The sequence below is a fragment of the Xenia sp. Carnegie-2017 genome, unplaced genomic scaffold, assembly GCF_021976095.1.
Source record: "Xenia sp. Carnegie-2017 unplaced genomic scaffold, XeniaSp_v1 HiC_scaffold_21, whole genome shotgun sequence".
Classification (NCBI taxonomy): domain Eukaryota; kingdom Metazoa; phylum Cnidaria; class Anthozoa; order Malacalcyonacea; family Xeniidae; genus Xenia; species Xenia sp. Carnegie-2017.
Genome location: NW_025813484.1, coordinates 6,395,855 through 6,415,258, shown reverse-complemented (window position 1 = coordinate 6,415,258; position 19,404 = coordinate 6,395,855). Strand labels below are relative to the sequence as shown.

At 35.6% G+C, this 19,404-nt stretch overlaps 2 long non-coding RNA genes across 2 annotated transcripts; both read right to left on the bottom strand.

Annotated features, from left to right (window-relative positions):
• Positions 1 to 5,773: 5,773 nt before the first annotated feature.
• LOC124444561 lies at positions 5,774 to 6,215 on the bottom strand. The gene is made up of 2 exons (XR_006947971.1): positions 6,185 to 6,215; positions 5,774 to 6,118 (listed from the first exon to the last, which is right to left on the bottom strand). It is a non-coding gene; the product is annotated as an uncharacterized LOC124444561 (long non-coding RNA).
• Positions 6,216 to 6,241: 26 nt separating this feature from the next.
• On the bottom strand, positions 6,242 to 6,614 carry LOC124444562. The gene is made up of 2 exons (XR_006947972.1): positions 6,503 to 6,614; positions 6,242 to 6,438 (listed from the first exon to the last, which is right to left on the bottom strand). It is a non-coding gene; the product is annotated as an uncharacterized LOC124444562 (long non-coding RNA).
• Positions 6,615 to 19,404: the final 12,790 nt, after the last annotated feature.

The following is a 19,404-nucleotide window of genomic DNA, read 5'->3' as shown; positions in this document are numbered from 1 at the left end:
TGGAAACATAAACTGAAAGAAGTTTCGGCATTTTTTATGCAGAGGTGGAACATCATTAAATGCTATTGCCTTACTATAGTATAAAGACGACAAAGTTGACCAAGCACAACATTTTCTGAAACTTCTTTGAATGTAAATGAGAAGAGCCAACTGGAATGTGGTACTCTTTTCATTGCTATTCAAAGTATGGTATTCGCTATTCAAAGCATGGTATACAGAATTCAGAAGACCATGAACAGTTACTTTGTCAAAGCCCAATCATTTTCAAAAGAAATCAGAAGGGCATTACTAAATATGATGTGGCCTAAAATCTTTATTTTTATACTTTCATGAAAGACAGCCTCAACACATCGATAAAATTATAATCATGATATATCATTTACAAAAAAGCGTTGAGGATTTAATGTTCGTTCATAATAATCAATCTATATGTATATTGATTGATATATACATGCTGATATTATAATATGGCTTAACTTGCGTTTTTGAAACTTAATGTTTTGCAGTATTGTTTATGAGCACAATGAAATAAATTGACAAACATTGTATTTTTAGTTTGGGACAGTGCATTACTTGCTTTTGTTTCCAAAGTTGTAAATGATGTTATTGTTCTTATCATTTTTTCGCTTTTTCTAGCTCTTGGCTGATTTTCCAGTATTCATGAACATGAATTTGTTCAAGAAAATTGAACACATTTGAACAACTATCCCACCGTTACACTGATTTAATACATCAAGTCGACGCCTAGTCATATATAGGCCGTTGTTCGTGCCATACGATAGCATGAAAAGGGTCGTTGTATGTCGTGATAGTGACAAATAGTGCCTTGCATTCTATAGATGAATAAGGCCATCGTATGTAGCTCGTTATTGTTGTGTGAGAGCGTAATCCAATGAGAACAGATAAATGTCAAATTCCGAACAATAACTAGTTGCTGCATGTGTATGATTAAAATCATCATAAGACAAAATGTTAAGGAAAAGAGTGCTGGATCACGATCCAAGTCAAGCAATTAAATGTATTTTTGTTAACATATATTTTTTGAAAACAGTACTTTATCTACAGTGTTACAATGCTGGACTTCAAACGTGGATTCGCTTCGGTATCAAATGTCTAAAACATTTTTATTTTTTGAAGGGGTTAACCGTCCATTAAACAGATTACTTTACTTGACAAAAATATTAACCTGACCTACTTTATCAAACTCGTACACAACAAAGCAAATGCCGAAAGGTGTAAAATCACGCAGCTTATCGAATCCACGCTTGCACGAAAAAATTAAAACAAAATAAAGATTGAAAATTTACACTTTTCCATTATTGGAAACTTTCAATGCAAGTGTAAGAGATGATGACATTTACATTCGATATATCTTCAACACTATAGACAAACACATATTATTTATAAAAAATATGAAATTTCAAAACAAAATGAAAACAATAAAACTTTCTTAGATTAAAAAAAACACACTTAAACTAAAGAGGAATAACTCTGATTTCAAATAAGAAATAAGCGAAAGAAAGAAACAAAGGCATTTTGTTTTCGCCTGAGAGTGAGAAACCAAAGTTTAGATTAATTATGAAATACGAAAGCTTGAGTATGACTTAACGAAAGGCCGTGTCGAAGAGTTGAAAATCAAATTTTTCCAAAATGGGTGTGGTTATACGGCGTGGTCTTCTGAAAGGAACTACACCCACATGGTTATTCAACACAAATAAGATTTAGGTTTTTTTTCACGCTTACGTACATGTTTAAACAAGCCTTATTTAGCCGAAAATATTACTAGAGTGTGTCCCACGCCCGCACACCCTGTCTTTCGCAACGGCCTGCGGTTAACTATAACTATACACTAAACAAAATTTACGTACATTTTACATGCACATGCCTAAATGGTTTGTTGTTGTGTTTTAATATCCACAACTTTACCAAACTGTACGAGAGCTTTGAAAGCTGTCAAGAAACTTAAAATTGATGTGGAAGTAGCTGTAACTAATTATGCAACATGGCTTTCAGATCTCTTACAGTGTGATCTTCGAACAAAAGATTTCTATAACATTGCATAAAATTTAACGCAAATGTTCGAAAAGCATTTCGGTCTATAGGTAACCTGCTGAATTGAAGCAGGGTAAGACTCGAAAGTAAATGCACAAATTATTTTTTAAAGTTTTGGCAAAATCGGGTCACATTATTTTTTCAGAACTTAGCTACGTTGCTGCACTACTTATCATGGTATCATTAAAAAACAACACAAAAATTGCCGGGTATGTAGCGAGAATTAGTTTTGCAGCATCAAAAACACTTTTCTTCGATTTCCTTTGAGTATGGGTGTGATAACATTATGACAATCTTCAATTTATTAAATTTTTTCGCATGGATAATGGCACGTTGATGTAGGCTTTAGCATTTAAAGATAAAGCTAAACGTTCGGGATCGACGGAAAGTGCTGAAGACAGAAGACGATAAAGCTAAACGTTCGGGATCGACAGAAAGTGCTGAAGACAGAAGACGATAAAGCTAAACGTTCGGGATCGACAGAAAGTGCTGAAGACAGAAGACGATAAAGCTAAACGTTCGGGATCGACAGAAAGTGCTGAAGACAGAAGACGATAAAGCTAAACGTTCGGGATCGACGGAAAGTGCTGAAGACAGAAGACGATACTTATTTTGTTAACTAAAGCAAATTTCTTGTACAATTTAACAAGTCTTTCCTCATAGTCGCTTAAAATTTTACATTCGTTTAAATTTAAAACATTTAACTAGGGTTAAAACAATGTACAAGAACGCTGTATATGAAATGGAACGTAATCAGTATTTTTCTTATGAAATCATTCTTACAGCTTACATACACAAAATCATAAGTGTGTTAATTCTTTATGGAAAAATAAAAACAGTACAAGCATAAAGTAAAAGTACTAAATTCAGTACTTATTGCGTAAAGAAACCAATCTCAAGAACGCCAATTAATTTCATTAATAACTGCTAATGTAATGTTTCGGGCTGGGTGAAAAAAAACGAATAACCAAAATGTGCGTGGTGATAGTTTTTTTAAAATAATTGCTATAAGAATTTTTGATGTCAATTTGGTATGTTTATTGTTTAAAAGTTAAGAAATATTTTGAAATATTTTCGTCCTGACTAACCCTGCATTCTTTCAACAGGGTTATTCAAGAAACATGAAAAAGATGATAAATGAAATGTAAAAGCAAACTAGATACTTCGCAAAATATTATGGGCTTTCAGTGAGGGAAAACCTTCTTGATAACAATGAAATGGTTAAGGCCATAGAAGCATCACTTTATCATGTACCTTGAACTGATGAGAATCCGCAGCATCATAATTGCCCGGTGGAGAACACAGTTAATGTGGTTATGAAAGAAATAAAGATAATTACAAGCACAGAAATGGCATTCCTGTATGCATTGTGGAGGTTATCAAGCCCATTTTTTGTGCTGTTAGAAAACATGAGCTTTTGAAGGTATGTACTCATCGCATGATACAAAATGAAGAATGCTTAAACAGGCTTTACTTGGGACAGATTTCCCAAATCCAAATATGTTGAGCAGGAAGCCGTTATCACTTATCTTGCTGTCCCTAAATTCAATGATGAGGATATTTTTCTTACTTTAAACCCTGAGGGGGTTAGATAGAACTGCAGGGGTATTCAACACTAAGGAAGCGAAAGAATACGACAGGGCACAGATCAAATTATTAGTAAAAAAAAGGCATATAGGCTGTGAAGAAAAGAAGGAGAATACTGAGGCACATCAGAAAACATTTTATTGATACTATAGAAAGCAATGAAAGTGCTATATATGATCGCTTTACATAAGCGTCTTTTTTTAGAAATTGCATTTCATAGCTTGCATTTTATCGAAAGGTTTAGCTTTTACAATTTCAAAAGAATGTCGTTGAAAGTTGACATAGATCTTGTTGTAAATTGTCATGTCAAGTTATGTAGTGTGTGACTGTGTTATATTATACATTATAACTGACATTATTAAAGGGGTTATATCACGAATTTTAGCCCCTCTTTTTTATTAGCTTAATTGAAAATTTGGATTATTTGAAGAACTATGACATGTCGCTGGACTTAAACAGATAAATATAAGTTCCTTAATTTTGCCTCCAAAGTCGGGTACTTTTTGCGAATTTTTTACGACGCCATATTGATACTTGTGACGTAGATAGTTGAACACGTCTGTTTCCGTCAATATTATATTATATTATAGGAGGTGATTTTGTTGTCGTTTTCTTGTGTTAAAACAAATAATGACAGTATTTTCAATAAAATATTAAAAAACAAGTTGTCCGGAAAGTATGGCTTCAAATCAGTGCTCAGATAATTCGAATTCGATGTCTGAATGCGTATCTGATTCGAGCTCGGAATCCGTGGGTTATGTCGAGCATTTAAACGACTTCGCATATGACGATGAACCGCTCGCAGGAGATGGTGATGAAGTGCATACTCCAGATGATCCCAATGGAATTCTCCCTGCGACCTTAGAACAACGAAGTGATGGCGTAATTCCACTCGGTGAATGGTAAGTTGTTGTTTTCTTAGTAGTATAGTACATGGGGGTTCGAGAGCACAAAAAGTGCTCTCATATCCCCCATGTACAATACTACTTTTAACCGTGGGTAAAAACTATCTTTAACAAACAATTGTTTTCAAAGGGGGGTAAAAATCTCGAGGTTACAATCTGTCGTTTAAAAATATGGAATTTTTACCCCCCTTTGAAAACAATTGTTTGTTAAAGATAGTTTTTACCCACGGTTAAAAGTAGTATTGTACATGGGGGATATGAGAGCACTTTTTGTGCTCTCGAACCCCCATGTACTATACTACTTTTCTCCTGTTTGTAATATACATAAAGTTACTTTATAAACCACAATGCTCCCACGTTTCAGGTGTAATTGTCAATGCTGTCATACCGATTTGTTAGAAGGCGCATTAGAGTACAGATGCTGTAAGGAAATAGGACCAGCTTTGCAGAAAATGACATTCGATGGCAGCATTGAGAAAATATCATGCATAACACAGCATGCCAAATTTGGGCCTTTAGTTCATGAGGCTGTCCTTGAAAACGTCGGGCCACTATTGAGAGATAGGAATGGACGTGCTTATCGCCGCCAAGCATCACAATCATTAAATATGTAAGATTGTAAATTGTATGAGAAAGAATGTTATCATCAACATTGTTTCATCAACAATAATTAGTCCAACCTTTTTATTTACTTCAGGTACTTGAGAGCTGTGGCATACAGATGGTTGATGCGATGGTTTTGTGGGTCTATGGGATGGGAGAATACTCGGCCTTTACCTGCTTGTGTTTACCACTTTATTCGGAAAGCATATCCAAGTGGTAACACAAAAGGTTACATACCATCAGAGGGCGATGATGGAAAGGTCTTTAACTTGTGCACTGTAGAGACTGTTGGCCTTCTTTGCTGAGTTTAGAATGGTCAGGAAATATGCCTAGATGAAAACCAAATAGGAGATAATGGATGCACTATACGGTAAAGAAAATCTTTTCTTCAATGTCAGTCTGGGAAAAAAAGAAAAATTATATGGAATTAAATCATAGCATAAATGTAAAATGGAAAATAGCAAGCCACATGAACTTATCTTATAAGGTCTTCACACTTGAGTGCACTGCATCCACAAAGGGCATGTTGAGCATTAAACTACAATAAAAAAAATTATTCATGAAAATTAATTAGTTGCACAATCGAGTGAGATAGTCATCTTCAATCTGACAAGTATACATACAATTCAATGTTATATTAATACTGTAATCATCAGGAAAGGTGTGTATATCAGTGCCCAGATAGGGAGGCTAGAGGGTACTATCACTTGCCTAAGGTGAACCCTCAGGCTGGTGGTGGGAAGGAGGTGCCTTACTTCTCCATTCCAGACAGGCTCCAAGCAATGTCTGACCACTGCCCTATCATCTACCAACTTCAATTTATTCTTTTTCAGTGAAGCATTGACCTCGAGGATGTCCTTTCATTGGAGCTTTGCATTTAGTACATTTGCGAGTACTTTTATTCCCAGAGCTATTTAATATTTGATCTGCATCATCTGTTAGGTCTTGTAACTGCTGTCTTTGCTGTTCCACTAAGGAAAAATGCAGATCATTACATCCTAAAATAATTGTAAACAATACCATTATCCCATACTTACAGCACGGATAAAGTGCAGCTTAAAGTCTTTTGTAAAGATGTAAGTTTTTTCTTAAGACGATGGCACGATTTACATGGAGACTGGGATTCACAAATATCTTCACCAACTGCATGTAGTTCTTCTTCAAATGGCGAATCGTTTGCTTCCCCAGTGCATACTTCAACATGCTCAGCTCCATCACTAGTAGATGGTACTTCCTCATCGAGAGAACATGTTTCCTTCAGCGATGGCTTATGGAGAGTATGTCGAATAATCTACAAAACTTATATCGAATTTATATGACAAAAGAAAAATTAACATAAACAAGCGTAAACTTACTTGTCTGCGCTTTCGATCGGTTATTTCGTCCTGTGATGGTTCAGGAATCCCAGCCACGTCTATGGTTGGGATAGCGTCTTTCTTCAACCTTCTTTTGAGCTTGACTTGCACGCTCAAATTAAGGTCAAAACAAGAATCATCAAAATGCGCAGAACACCGACAAGAGGTAGAGGAAGCCTCAAAACCCGGTCTATGTTTACGCACAAAATTTACCCATTTTCTATGTCTTTGCGGCTCTGTTTCTTTTTTAGGAAACAGATGCATCGACATTCCTTCTGTTTTTGAATCATTGGCGCAACTAATTGGATTAGGTCCGCCAGCAACACAGCGTTTTCCTCCGCGTTTCTTATTAAGATTACTAGTAGAATACGCCATGTTGATATATGTGTTCAACTATCTACGTCACAACTCATTAGCATACCGATCAAAAAGTTCGCAAAAAAAATGCTGAAAATCGTGACTTTGAACGTCCATAAAATCACTTTCACCAATCCAATTTCAATTATAATTGCAGATTTAAAATCACTGAAATAAGGTCTTTCAATTTAGCTAATAAAAAAGGGGGGCTAAAATTCGTGATATAACCCCTTTAAATTGATAGAAAATACGTAGATACTTAAAAATTGTGGTTTCAGTGGAAATCCTGTACGTACGTAAAAGCTAAAATACTATAGTCATGTCAAGGGAACACTTTCTCACCGAAATCCGTCATTGCGGTAGGATGTAGATAGAAACAAAACTCTAGAAACGGAATGGCGAAGTTGCAAGTCATGTAAACGCCTAAAACCACTTCCTAATAATTATATAAAACTATAGCTTGCAAGCGTTAATTCGGGAGTTCGGAAAAGTTGACATTATTGGTGTATGAATTGGTCATACAAATTTCATAAATTAACAGTCGTATTGCAAAAGGTAATAAAGTTCGAAAACTCAGTTTAAGGATTGACGGTTGTCCGTAATCTTAACGATATCAATTTAAGTATTCCGTATCGCGAAGAACCAACGTTTAGAACTCCGTAACGTAAAAATCGTGCACAAACAATGTAAATATCCTATCGAAGTGTTAAATATAATTGACAAAATACAGTCCCATCGTTCGAGTGAAGTTTTGAGAACAGTGAACCAGCACTTCCTACAGATTGTGCGAAAGATCTGCCTTTGAAAATGAACAAATCTTCTGGCTTAGAAAAAATGAAATTAGTCAGCGTCAAAGCATGTTGCAAAAATAAACTATTAGACTGCTATGCCGAAAAAATTGCTGCAAAGATACGCGGAAAAGTCAAAAAGAATTGCAATGGCTGTTTCATCGTTCACCCTGCCAACGTCAACATGATTGCTTATTGATGGAAAATGATAAATGTATGATTTCGTAGTTTGATGATGCCTTCAAAAACGTGTCGGAAGACAATGCCATGAAAGACTTTATGAAAACCATCACCCCTCCAAGTAAATGGACTTGAGCTAATAAAACATATATGTAAAGACTGTCGTAAAATATTCGTATCCCACGAAATGAGCAAACCTAAGAGACGAAACTTTCCCTTTTTGTAAATATTATCAATGCACCAACAGAAAGAATGTAACATTTTTTAATTTTACATTTGTATGTCGAATATATTCATACATTTTTAAAAGAAAATTTTGCATATATTAAAAAAAATTTTTTGCATCGTCGACGTTGATTAAGTATAAAACTTGCCAAGCAATAGTACGGCCTAATCGTGGTTATCCTTGGCCCTTGCCTATAGAGCGTATCGCGAACGACCGAAGTCGATTTTACGGAGTTCTTGAACATTGCATGGCATGCAAACGTTTTGCGACACTTTGGCAAAAAAAAAATCGCATGAAATTCGCCCCACAACCTCACCAACTGAATTTCCACTACTGTTGGGATCTTTTTACCCTACCTATTAAAACATAATAATTTTTTAGTTGTTGTCTTGTCACTGCATATAAGCAGAATCGATTGAAAATTGCAGAGATAATAATTGTTTAGACCTATGGCTACAATTTTTTAAGACATTTATGATGCATAATATACTTTCCAAACAAAAACTGGCGATGATCTTCAACGTGATTTCATAATCTTAATTGGTGGTGTATAAAATACATTGGGCCTGCAGACATACGAGGCAAATTACTGTTTTAATGCTTCAATGCCGGCATTTACTCTGAAACGCACACATGCCGAAGGAAATGTGCGATCCATTGGAAAATTATTGCTAACAAAAGAGCCTTTGTCAATATTTTGCATGTAGAAGCACTCGCGTCAAAGTCTCAGACAAACAGCAAAGTTGTTAGAGGAAAGAGGACGAACAGTACAGAGTCATGACAACGTCGAAGAGCATAACCCCAATTTTGAGGAAGTTGAATTGGAATTCTATTTCAATGTTTGATATGACTTTAGAAAATTTAAGTTGTGATTTTGTTCATTATTTTAGGCCAGTGTGAAGACTGCAAAATGTGGTTCATATGCCCACCATGTTGTGGACATAGAGTCCACCTCTCTGAGGTGGAGGAGAGGCTTGTAGAATGCTTGCCTTTCAATTGCCGTATTTGCTTGTAAGTCAAATAATTAATATGTTTGCTAATGTTGTAGTCGCTTTTTTATGTAATGCCCATTGCTTTATACTCTAGTTGTTTTGACGAAGAAGTAGACCGCTTTTTGGAAGATTTTTTTCAGTATGTAATTTTAGAATTCTTTATCTTTTGAACATTGATAGAGTAAAACAGTCAGTAAGATTGATTTCTTTTTATTTCAGAGTGGTCGTTGCTAGATTTTTTAATTAAAAATGTTTTATTTCAATAAATTTATCCAAGAATATCAACGTCTCATGTCCTAATTTGCTCTTTTTTTCAGTCGAAAATATTTTTCTCCAATCATTGCATGCGTACTTGATAAGTTCTGCCCATTTAATTGACACGGGTAAGAGCTCCGGTTACTTCCGGGACCATACCTGCACCTTAACTACTATGGTGATATTCCTATACTAACGTATGACATAGAGAAGGAGAATAATCACACCTATGGCCACAAGCCAGATGATATTAAAGAAAAAGTGCGAGTAAGAAATGACCAACTCATGTCTATGAATTATGTATGTGATTTATTTTTTCAGATTTTTCTTCGTTTTTGGATGATTTTTTATATTATTTCTTTTTTCCACTAGGTGGACACTCTGCTGTAATAGCTTGGTAGCTCTATTTTGCAATTTTAAAACTTTAGAGACATCGGTTTTTCTTTAGATATTTCTTTTTGAACCTTTTTCCGCAAGCGTTTTGCCTTAAGACTTGAGACCTGAGACCTGATTGCTCGAGTTTGCAAACATTCGAGTTGTCCTTTTTCTCCCATGATCAACTGGCGTCGTTGTCTTGATATGATGACAATACGCAAAATCATGCCTCGTTTTATAGTGTGCGACTAGTGGAATCCAACAGAGTAACAGGATTAATTATAAACAAATAATCTTCAAGGGTATTGTATATTATAAACACACACACTGCAATACTTAACAAAATGTTAATTATAAGGAAAATTTTTGAAGCATTAAGTTAAGTAGAGCGACCATGCATGAATGCAATAGTGTTTTTATTATTATTCTTCTTACTAGTTCAGAGTTTACTCGTCATCCTGGAACGGTTTGGTTCTTTCTTTTCGCTTTCTTAGAGGGGAAGTTTTAGCTTCTTTTTCCTTTGGATCTTTTTCCACTTTTATTTTTTTCTTTATATGACTTTACTATATATTTGAAACGTCGCCCCAGTTGAAGAAGTTGCACTTTTCATCGTCGAGAGTCGCTTGGCATCGAAAATATTGCCTTGTTGGAAATGTGTACACACGGTTTGACGCAAAATGTGAATGAGTGTCTGAACGGGTTAACATGGGAAAGATGTCCAAAGTCCACCTATGCGGAACAGGAAATTGTAGCACTTTCAAGCTACTTGGCTGTGCTTAAATTCAATAAAAGAGATATATCACTCCTTAAATTATTTAGTGACTTAGACATACACCTGGCATGTTTACTTTTTATGGCGGTAGGTGTAATCCTTGGTCGAAAATGTGGTTATGTGAAAAGATACCATCTGTTAAGATTGTTCAAACATGAACTTGAAACATGTTCCTGTCGCAACGGCAAAAGGTACGCGGATAAGGATTTTGTCCTTCAGACGAAACAATATTAAAGCTGTTAATGAACTGGATGTTACTAGTGCGTACCCGAGACTTATGTGCATTAATTAACGCGAAAACCCTCTGCTATGTCCTGTAAATTTCTCAATGTTAAATGTGCTGTATGATCCGTGTCCAACCAGAAAAAAGATTTATATTTGATGCCTGTGAACTCATTTTCGTCTGTGACACCACTTTTTTCGTATACCTCAGCCACAAGAAATCGTTTAAGTCAGTCGTCCGTCAGTTTTTCTCTTCTTCCATCGTCGTTGATTATGTCCACCCTGCGTAAATCATCTCACGCTCCGTCGTCCCCCAAAAGTTTTACGTTCATCCCTCTCTGATTTTTTTTAACATGTCAACCTCATCACAGTCACTGTTATTATCGTCTACATCTTTGCTCTGGTTACCGTCAACGTCATTAACTTCTCCACATTCAGCGATATCATTCTCAACGTCAAAGTCATTACCTCTGTTGTCGTTATTATCACTATTACCACCACCCTCATCATCACCGTTACAATCGCAGCTATCGTCTTCGTCTTTACAGTCATCACTCTCCTTGTCGTTATCACCATCACCGTCAGAATCATTGGTATCGTCTTCATTGTTTATGTATTTTGTTCCACGAGCGAAAGAAAAAAGTGCCAACTTTTATGTGTTAGTTCCTTCTACGATAGTTTCAATATTTGTCTTTATAATGTTGATGTATTGCATAGTTCACAATTGTCGTCGCTGTTTCCCATCTGTACATACCAATCACATAGAAATGACCGCGTATCGTGTTCAATCATTGTTGGCCTTGTCCAGTGTAGAAAAGTGTCAAACAACCTCAGTCTAAAAATATGTATATTTGTTTGTTAGTTTGCTTGTCATTGATTCAAAACTGTTTAGTTCATCTTTTTTTTTGTTTTTTGTTAAAAATGTATACAATGTATGTATGTAACTTTAATTTACCTGAATTGGCATTATATTTGTTGATCTACTTGTCTGTAAAATGAAAGTTCAATGCTGAATGTGAGGGAAATGATGCAGTAAATGATAAGAACCATTGAGTTCTATAATAACTGGAGCGGCTATCTAAAGCGCAGCTTTAATTAGCGACTGACGTCAAAAAAATGGAGGATTTGCTCCATTACCGCTGAGATTAACCGAAATTGACTCCTTTTCCGAAAATCTCACAATTTCTCTCTTCCCCCTTGAGAAAGAGTGAGGAAAAAGTATATGTGTTTTTTGCATATTTAGCAAGCAATTTTATGAGGAAAATCACTGTAAAAACATAAATTTCATAAAAGCGAGTCTAGTGTGCTTGCCAGTTGTCGGCTTCTACGACGGATGCATTTTTTAACTATTGACGAACGAGCTATTTGTTGGCCACATATGAATGCAGATGTGCGCGTCGTAACTGTCGTTTAATGATTTGCTCGATCAAAGTTTGTAGTCTGCACGAAACAAAATATATCATATTTTATCTCAACGGATCACGAGAGAAATGTTAGCTCATTTATTCTCATTAGTTTTTTGCTGTCTTTCATGTGATGGCCTTTTTCGCAACAATTGTAGGATTTGTTTTTGTACATGCATCTCGCGTTTCGTCAATGAATAATAAAAAAATATTGTACACAAATCACGAGAACCTTTGAGATTTTTGTGGTCTTCTGAACAAGAACGCATCAATAGCATCTTTCAATTGTCTTCAGATAGTGATCTATGAAATAGTGTTGGTACTGGTACTGCAGCATATTCCAGAAACATTTTGCTATCCGATCATCTGTTCATGTTGTCAGCAAATTGATGAGAACAAACTCTGCTCTACATTATGGGTACTCTTTGGGGTGATCGTTTTTTCATAGTATCTGCCCACTGAGTAAAAAGAGCAGAATCTTTTTCGCGTTAAGGAAACTATTTTGCAAACATATTTATGGTTTCACTCATTAACAAATAAGTGGAAAAGTATGTTGACATTTACAAAAAAAACCAGAAAACATCAGTCGGATTTTATCGCTCAGGCTTCAAGTTAAATTGCTTTTCAATTTTTGATCAACAAACAAAACAAATATCTCACCTGTGAATGCGACATGTTCCTTTTTGTGGACACAACGATATCCAACAATTGAATGATTGAAGTGTTGGCATTTTAAAAGAAATGCCAAAGAAAGATCACGTGTTTGTTTTTGAAAAATGCTGTATAATTGGCTATAGACATCAGGGGGAAGTCGAGAATACAATTTTTCTGCAAAGCGATCATTTCAGCGGAAATAGGCCCATTGGCCGCCATTTTTTCGTCAGGTCCCAGTTCACTTAGCCGCTCCAGTTTATATAGAACTCAATGGTTTTGTCGGCATTTTTAAAATTTAGGAGCGAAACAGTGCTGCCACTCTGTGTATGCATATTTTACCTACCAAAACTTTATTTTCCCCCTACTTCTCCCTACGATGATTTTCTTTGTTTTCCCCTACTTTTCCCATACACAGCAACATAGCCCTCAATTATATACCTACGTCGGATCATTGAATTTTTTAGTCTGTTTTAAAAAAATGCATACAAAAAAAAGATTTATTGAAAACTAAGAAAGAACATCTAGACGACAAAGTTAGTAATTTGGCGTAAGAAGTAATGACATGCAGGTGGCACAAATGACACACTGAGTTTAAGTTGTTGATCTTCTATTGCCATATATGGTCACAAAATGTGCCAAAAGAAAGATTCTGTTACAATCACTTGCTAAATGGTGAGAATACAGGAAGAAAAGAGTTTTTCGGGCAAAAATGAGGCTCATTTTTAAACAATTTTCTTTTCTCCCTGCAGTCCTCCTGCAATTTACAGTTTTCCCCGTAGGTTTCCCCTACCACCTACAAACCACTAAATCTCCCTACTGTAGGGGATTTCCCCCTACAGTACTGGCGCAAAAACGACAACATGATTGGTGGCCCAGGCCGGGCACGAAATATGGTCGTCTAGCTCCAGTTTTCTTAAGATGTAAAATAACGCAAAATTTTTATCGATTCTATAAATTGGCCAAAACTTGCGCATTTTGTTTAACAAAATGATTACATTTAACCGTTTTCTGTTCAAAATCACCGATCTCGAATTAAGGCTTGATCAAGCTCCTGGCACAAAAGTTGAAGACAAAAAATAAGGAGCGCCGCCATTACTAAGGGACCAACTTTCGAAAATATGGAGCAAATATATTGTGGATTTATACGAGAATAATCAAGAATTTGCAACATGTAACGACATGAACACAACTAAGAGATAAATAAGTTTATAGAAGAGCTAACGATACGATAAAATACGATAAAATACGATCAAAATGCAGCGATTTTTTTGATTGGTAACTCTACTTTGGTATGGAAAAACTATGGAAAATAGCCCACAACTGCATGGAAATACCTAGAATTGTTGGAATCATGGTTCAGAAGTACAAACTGATTAATTAATGCCATTTACGATCATAAACTGATCAATCACTTAAAATTACAAGCCTTTTTTACGAGTGATTCGGAGTGAAACCTGTATGCGTTTTGTTTTATACAGCCAATTATTCTTTCTGACTCGCTTTACTATCGCCACAAAGGTTGTTTTTCATCTTCTGCGTTATCTTAAAGCATGATTTGGCCATGTGTTGCGACGTTTCCCATAGTTTAGTTAAAAAATCTTTCGATGTGTTGGTCCCTTAGTACGGCGGCGGGGGCTTAAAAATTTGTTTACTACAAAAGTACAAATATAGTTGCCTGATCCAGTCTTTTTTCGAGATCAGTAGTTCAGATACAGATAGTCGAGTATGACGTCACTTGTGATTAGAGCTAAAAAAGTGGCAAATATCAGGCGTTGCAAATATCAGGCGTACACGATCTAAAGGATTGAAGAAATGCTATTGGTTAGCTTACGTCACTTTCTAAAATGATGGCTGATCAAAAAACAATAAATATTCTTCTTATATATAGAGTTGTAAATATTCTATTAGTTTGGTTGATAAAATTTTTGATAGCTGTAAAATTATTGATCGTTCTAACTATGGTTATTATTCATAGAAGCCTACTACATATTCACATTCATCGTATCAATCCTACACTGAACCATGGCAATTTACAGTTTTTTATCAAATGACGCGTAGAACGGTTAATCACGAATTTATAATTTAAGAAACGTTCACATATACTACCAGTAATGATGTGGCAAGCTAATGTTACATACAGATCGAGGTATTGTTTCTAATCTGATGACCCAAATGTTGTGGGTAAAGACAATTCAAAATCTATCGTAGATCATCGACATGATCAATGTGTTTTACCTACTTTTTTGAAAAAAATTGGATCTAAAAGCATTTTGAGATCTAACTCAGTATGCTGAAAATATTTCAGGAAATTAAAAATAATGTACAATCAAATAATTTTGAAAAGCTCACATATTCTACCGGTGATGACATGTAATACTTCTCAAAGCCCTTAGGCCTGTCCAATAATTCTCGAAGCGCTTAGGCCTGTCCGCTCAAGCTGGGGTAGCTAGCTTTGCCGGGATCATCTCGCCTCATATTTTTTACAATGTTTTTGAAATTTCGTTCATATAAAGAGCGGGCCAGCCCGACTTGGTTACAACATTATTTTTTATTGTTGATTGACTCCGTTAAGATTTTGTTGTGGAAGACGAAGTACAAATCAATGTTAAAAAACCGGGCTTTTTTCGTTTCTTTTTCTTTTCTAATATTTCAACCGTTTTTGCTAAGTCTTTTTCAATGTCTTCATTTGCACATTCAGGTAAAATTGATGTAAAGACGCCATTATACTTGCAGGCTCTGTGAAATAAAAGAAAACAAATAATTTTCTGACGTCAATTCCATTTAAAACTTCTTAATTAAAATGCAAAATACTCCACAATAAGTGAAAAGGACTTTCACGGACAAACTCTCGAAATGTATTGTCTTATCTTATATACGCCATTACTATAGACCAATGTTTGCCATGGACACTACTTCAAAAGTATGCGGCAATATTCTCATGGCTACACAAAGTGCAAAGCTACATTATTTTTCTTCTTTTGGTTTATGCTTGTTTATATAATGGTTTATCGCGCGAAAATAATGTATAAATTTTCATACACAAATATGTTGCCTGAACCACGGAACGCAAAAGAAGAAATGAATATGTTGCCAATAGTAGGGAGCGAATCGTTACAATGCAAAGATTTAATAAAAATTGCAAAACAGATGTTGGAAGGTGTGAGAATGCCGTTTCCCTTTGAAAGTGAGGCAGTGCGATGGAAATTTAGAACAAGAGCCACTAAAAGGAATGTAATATATGGGGACAACCTTACAGAACAACCTTCAGAGATCGTAAAAGTACGAAACAAGTACAATGTAACTTCGAAGAAAATAAGCCAACATAGTTTTATGTTCATATATGGTCATGGTTGTTGCAACTTTTCAAGAAGTCGAGCAACTTTGAAAGCAAAAACAGTTGGAGGATTTGACTATGTAAGTTCTTTTGACTTAGATGCAATATCAAATGGCTTTCAGAAAACACATCACGATATAATCAGTGCTCACCAAGGGGCTGGGTATTGGATATGGAAACCTTATCTACTACTTAAGATGTTGACATTGCATATGAAGCAAGGAGATATAGTTATGTACCAAGATGCTGGGTCGTATTTCATTCGATCTGCTGAACCTTTATTAAAACTATGTGAGGATTCTGACGAGGGTATCATTGTGTTTAGTCTTACTCTTGTTGAACATATGTTCACTAAACAAGACACTTTTGTACTGATGAACACGAGCATACCAGAAGCAGAGGATTCCTGGCAACGTCATGCATCATTTATTTTGTTGCGAAAAAGTTGCAATGCTATACAATTTGCTATGGAGTGGCTAGCCTATCATACAGACAGACGTATTGTTTCTGATGATCCAAATGTTATGGGTAAAGATAATCCAAAATCCTTTAGAGATCATCGACATGATCAATCTGTTTTATCACTTCTTTCTAAAAATTGGGATCTACCAGCATTTCGAGATCCAAGTCAGTATGGCGAATATCTTTCAGGAAATGAAAAATACTTGCGGGGACCGTATGATCAAATAATTATGCATGATAGAAATAAATATTAGTAGGGTTGGTTTATTTGGAGCAAAATTTGACAAATTTAGTTTTATTCACATCAAAAGATTAACTAACAGTGGGGTCGCTAGGATTTTTTGAGTGGGGGGAGGGAGGTGGCACAAACTAAAAGTCATTTTCGCCGATGGGGAGCATCAAAATTTGTCCCACGTCAGTCGAAAGCGAAATTGAAACATTGATCACAACATAAATAGTTTCAATTTTTTAACTTCTCAGTTAAACTTGAGTGTATTCGTACATTCTTGGTGTTATAGCGTTTTGTAGATTGATTATTAATTCCATTCAAATGTTTTTATATACTCACAGAGCTGAAGTATTTCTATGAGCCTCAGACCTAGTTATTGCTATATGTACATTTTTTTGTCTACAAGTTTCTGTCTATGAGTGTACAGTGCACGATCTCATACAAGTTCAGTGATGTGGTGTAATATGGTAATTATGACAAGCATCAGAATATCACATCTTCTTCCTTGCGCACTTGAAATATTCTACAAGTATTGTTTTTTTTTCATTTTCAAGCAATAAAAAATTCTACCACTCGGCATCGTAATCATGTCATTCTTGTGAAAAATTCCGGTACCTGTGACATTCCAATCAAACAGAACATAGTTTAAAAATTAAACGAGACTTACCTTTAAGTCGAAGTTTGATTTTAATTCTTTCTTGTCATCAGTCAGGAACGAAGGAGTAACATGAGAAGCACGCGCGCATGGAACGAAGGAGAACGGGCAGGTTAATTCCTCCCAGGGTGGGCATGTTAATCCTTCGTTCCTGACTGATGACAAGAAAGAAGTACAATCAAACTTCGACTTAAAGTTAAGTCTCGTTTAATTTTTAAATTATGTTCTGTCATTAGTCTACGTCACTACGGATTAACATAAGATTTCAAAGCTGTAAGCACCAGTGATTGATTAGCCATGCCGTACTCTCTTGTCGTAACACTAGTCGTCACGGTAATGTTGAATATATTTTTGAAAAACCTTAGTGAAGAACGGGGACAGAGATTATTTATTTACATATTGACTTAATAATGCGTGGCTAAAGTTTACATCGATTGGTTTGTTATAATGTCGGGCAAACGTCGTGGCATTGGACCACCCCTCACACGTAGTACATCTTTTAGGGGTATACCTGACCATAAACCTGAAGAGGTAGATGCAGCACGCTACTATGAGCTGAAAATGTTCTAGTGTCAATTCCTGCATTAGCTAGAGTAGTCTTGACCTAACGACTAGTCGTGGCATTGGTGACGGCGTCATGTGGTTTATGATAGCTTACAAGAAACTGATGGTGGTGGCGTAGATCTTTGGTTTTGTTAATGTACTCTCTAATGTGTGCAACTGGACACAATTTTTCATCTTCCGGGTATGACAGAATTTTTGTAGGTGTCATATATTTACCTGGTCTAATTGTTTTTAGCTTGTCACGGATATGGAAAACTATTTTATGAGGCATGTCTTGCAAATGAGAAATGTCTAATTTTGCTAGGGTTTGGCACCTTTGTGCTCTTATTAAAGCAAGTAAAATGTTAGTTTTTTAGTCAGATCTTCGAGACTCAAGACGTGAGGGTAATCGGTGGATTGAAAATATCTAAACTTTACGCCCACATTCCAAACATGCGTGTAACGTGGTAATGACGGTTTCAACTCAAAGATACGTTTAAGAAAACGTAATACCAAATGGTGCTCCCCAAACGTGAGGTCATTATTCAGCACTAAGATAGATGATAGTGCTGAGCGTGCTGTACTTATTGCACTATAACCAAGGTTTTGGCGATGTAGCTCAGTCAGAAAAACCAAGCCCTCCAGCAATCCAGCATTTTCACTAGAAATATGCTGCTCATCACAGTATTTCAAATTATTGCATCAGTAAAATATTATAGTATTACTTATTTTATTTTTATCATTTGTACTTTTATTTGTAAATAAAATAATTGAATCAAATTGAATCAATCACAGTGCATTTTCGATTCTTTTTAAAAGAGTTTTGATGGCTTTTGACCATATCTGTCTCGTGTCTGGTTTTGTTGGTATTTTGAAATTTTAGGCGCGAAAACGACGCAATGAACTCTACAACAACTGGAAGGCTAACTCATTAAAAACAAACCTAGACTTGTTTGAAGCCACATAGAAGCTGATTTGCCGCTTCGCGTGTATCTCGCGTGGACTGTTTCATTTGCGTGACGAATTGTTTTGCAAAAACTGCTAACTTGGAAATAGAATGCTAGCCTAAATGCTTTATTTTTTTCAAAACCGTTTGCAAAATTTGGTTATTAATGTGTTAAGATGCATTGTGAACGTTCCAAGACATGTTTTGTATACGTAACGCTGTATTATATAAAACATAAAAGGGAGAACTTGCTTCGAAATATGAATTTCTCATTTGTCGTCGAAAGACCAAAAATTTAAGATAAAACTAATAACAGGTAGTCTGTATCTTTGAATGCTGTGCAAAATACACCCAATCCACTTAACATAACATGTTTCATAACAATTTTATTGCTTTCAAAGTTAGACTTGCTTTGTAAGAATTTCACATGCTCTTTTTGTAATGTGTGAAAGTGATAATTTGAAATTTTGAATTGTGGGTGATTGTTGGTTCTTGTCATTTACTTCTCC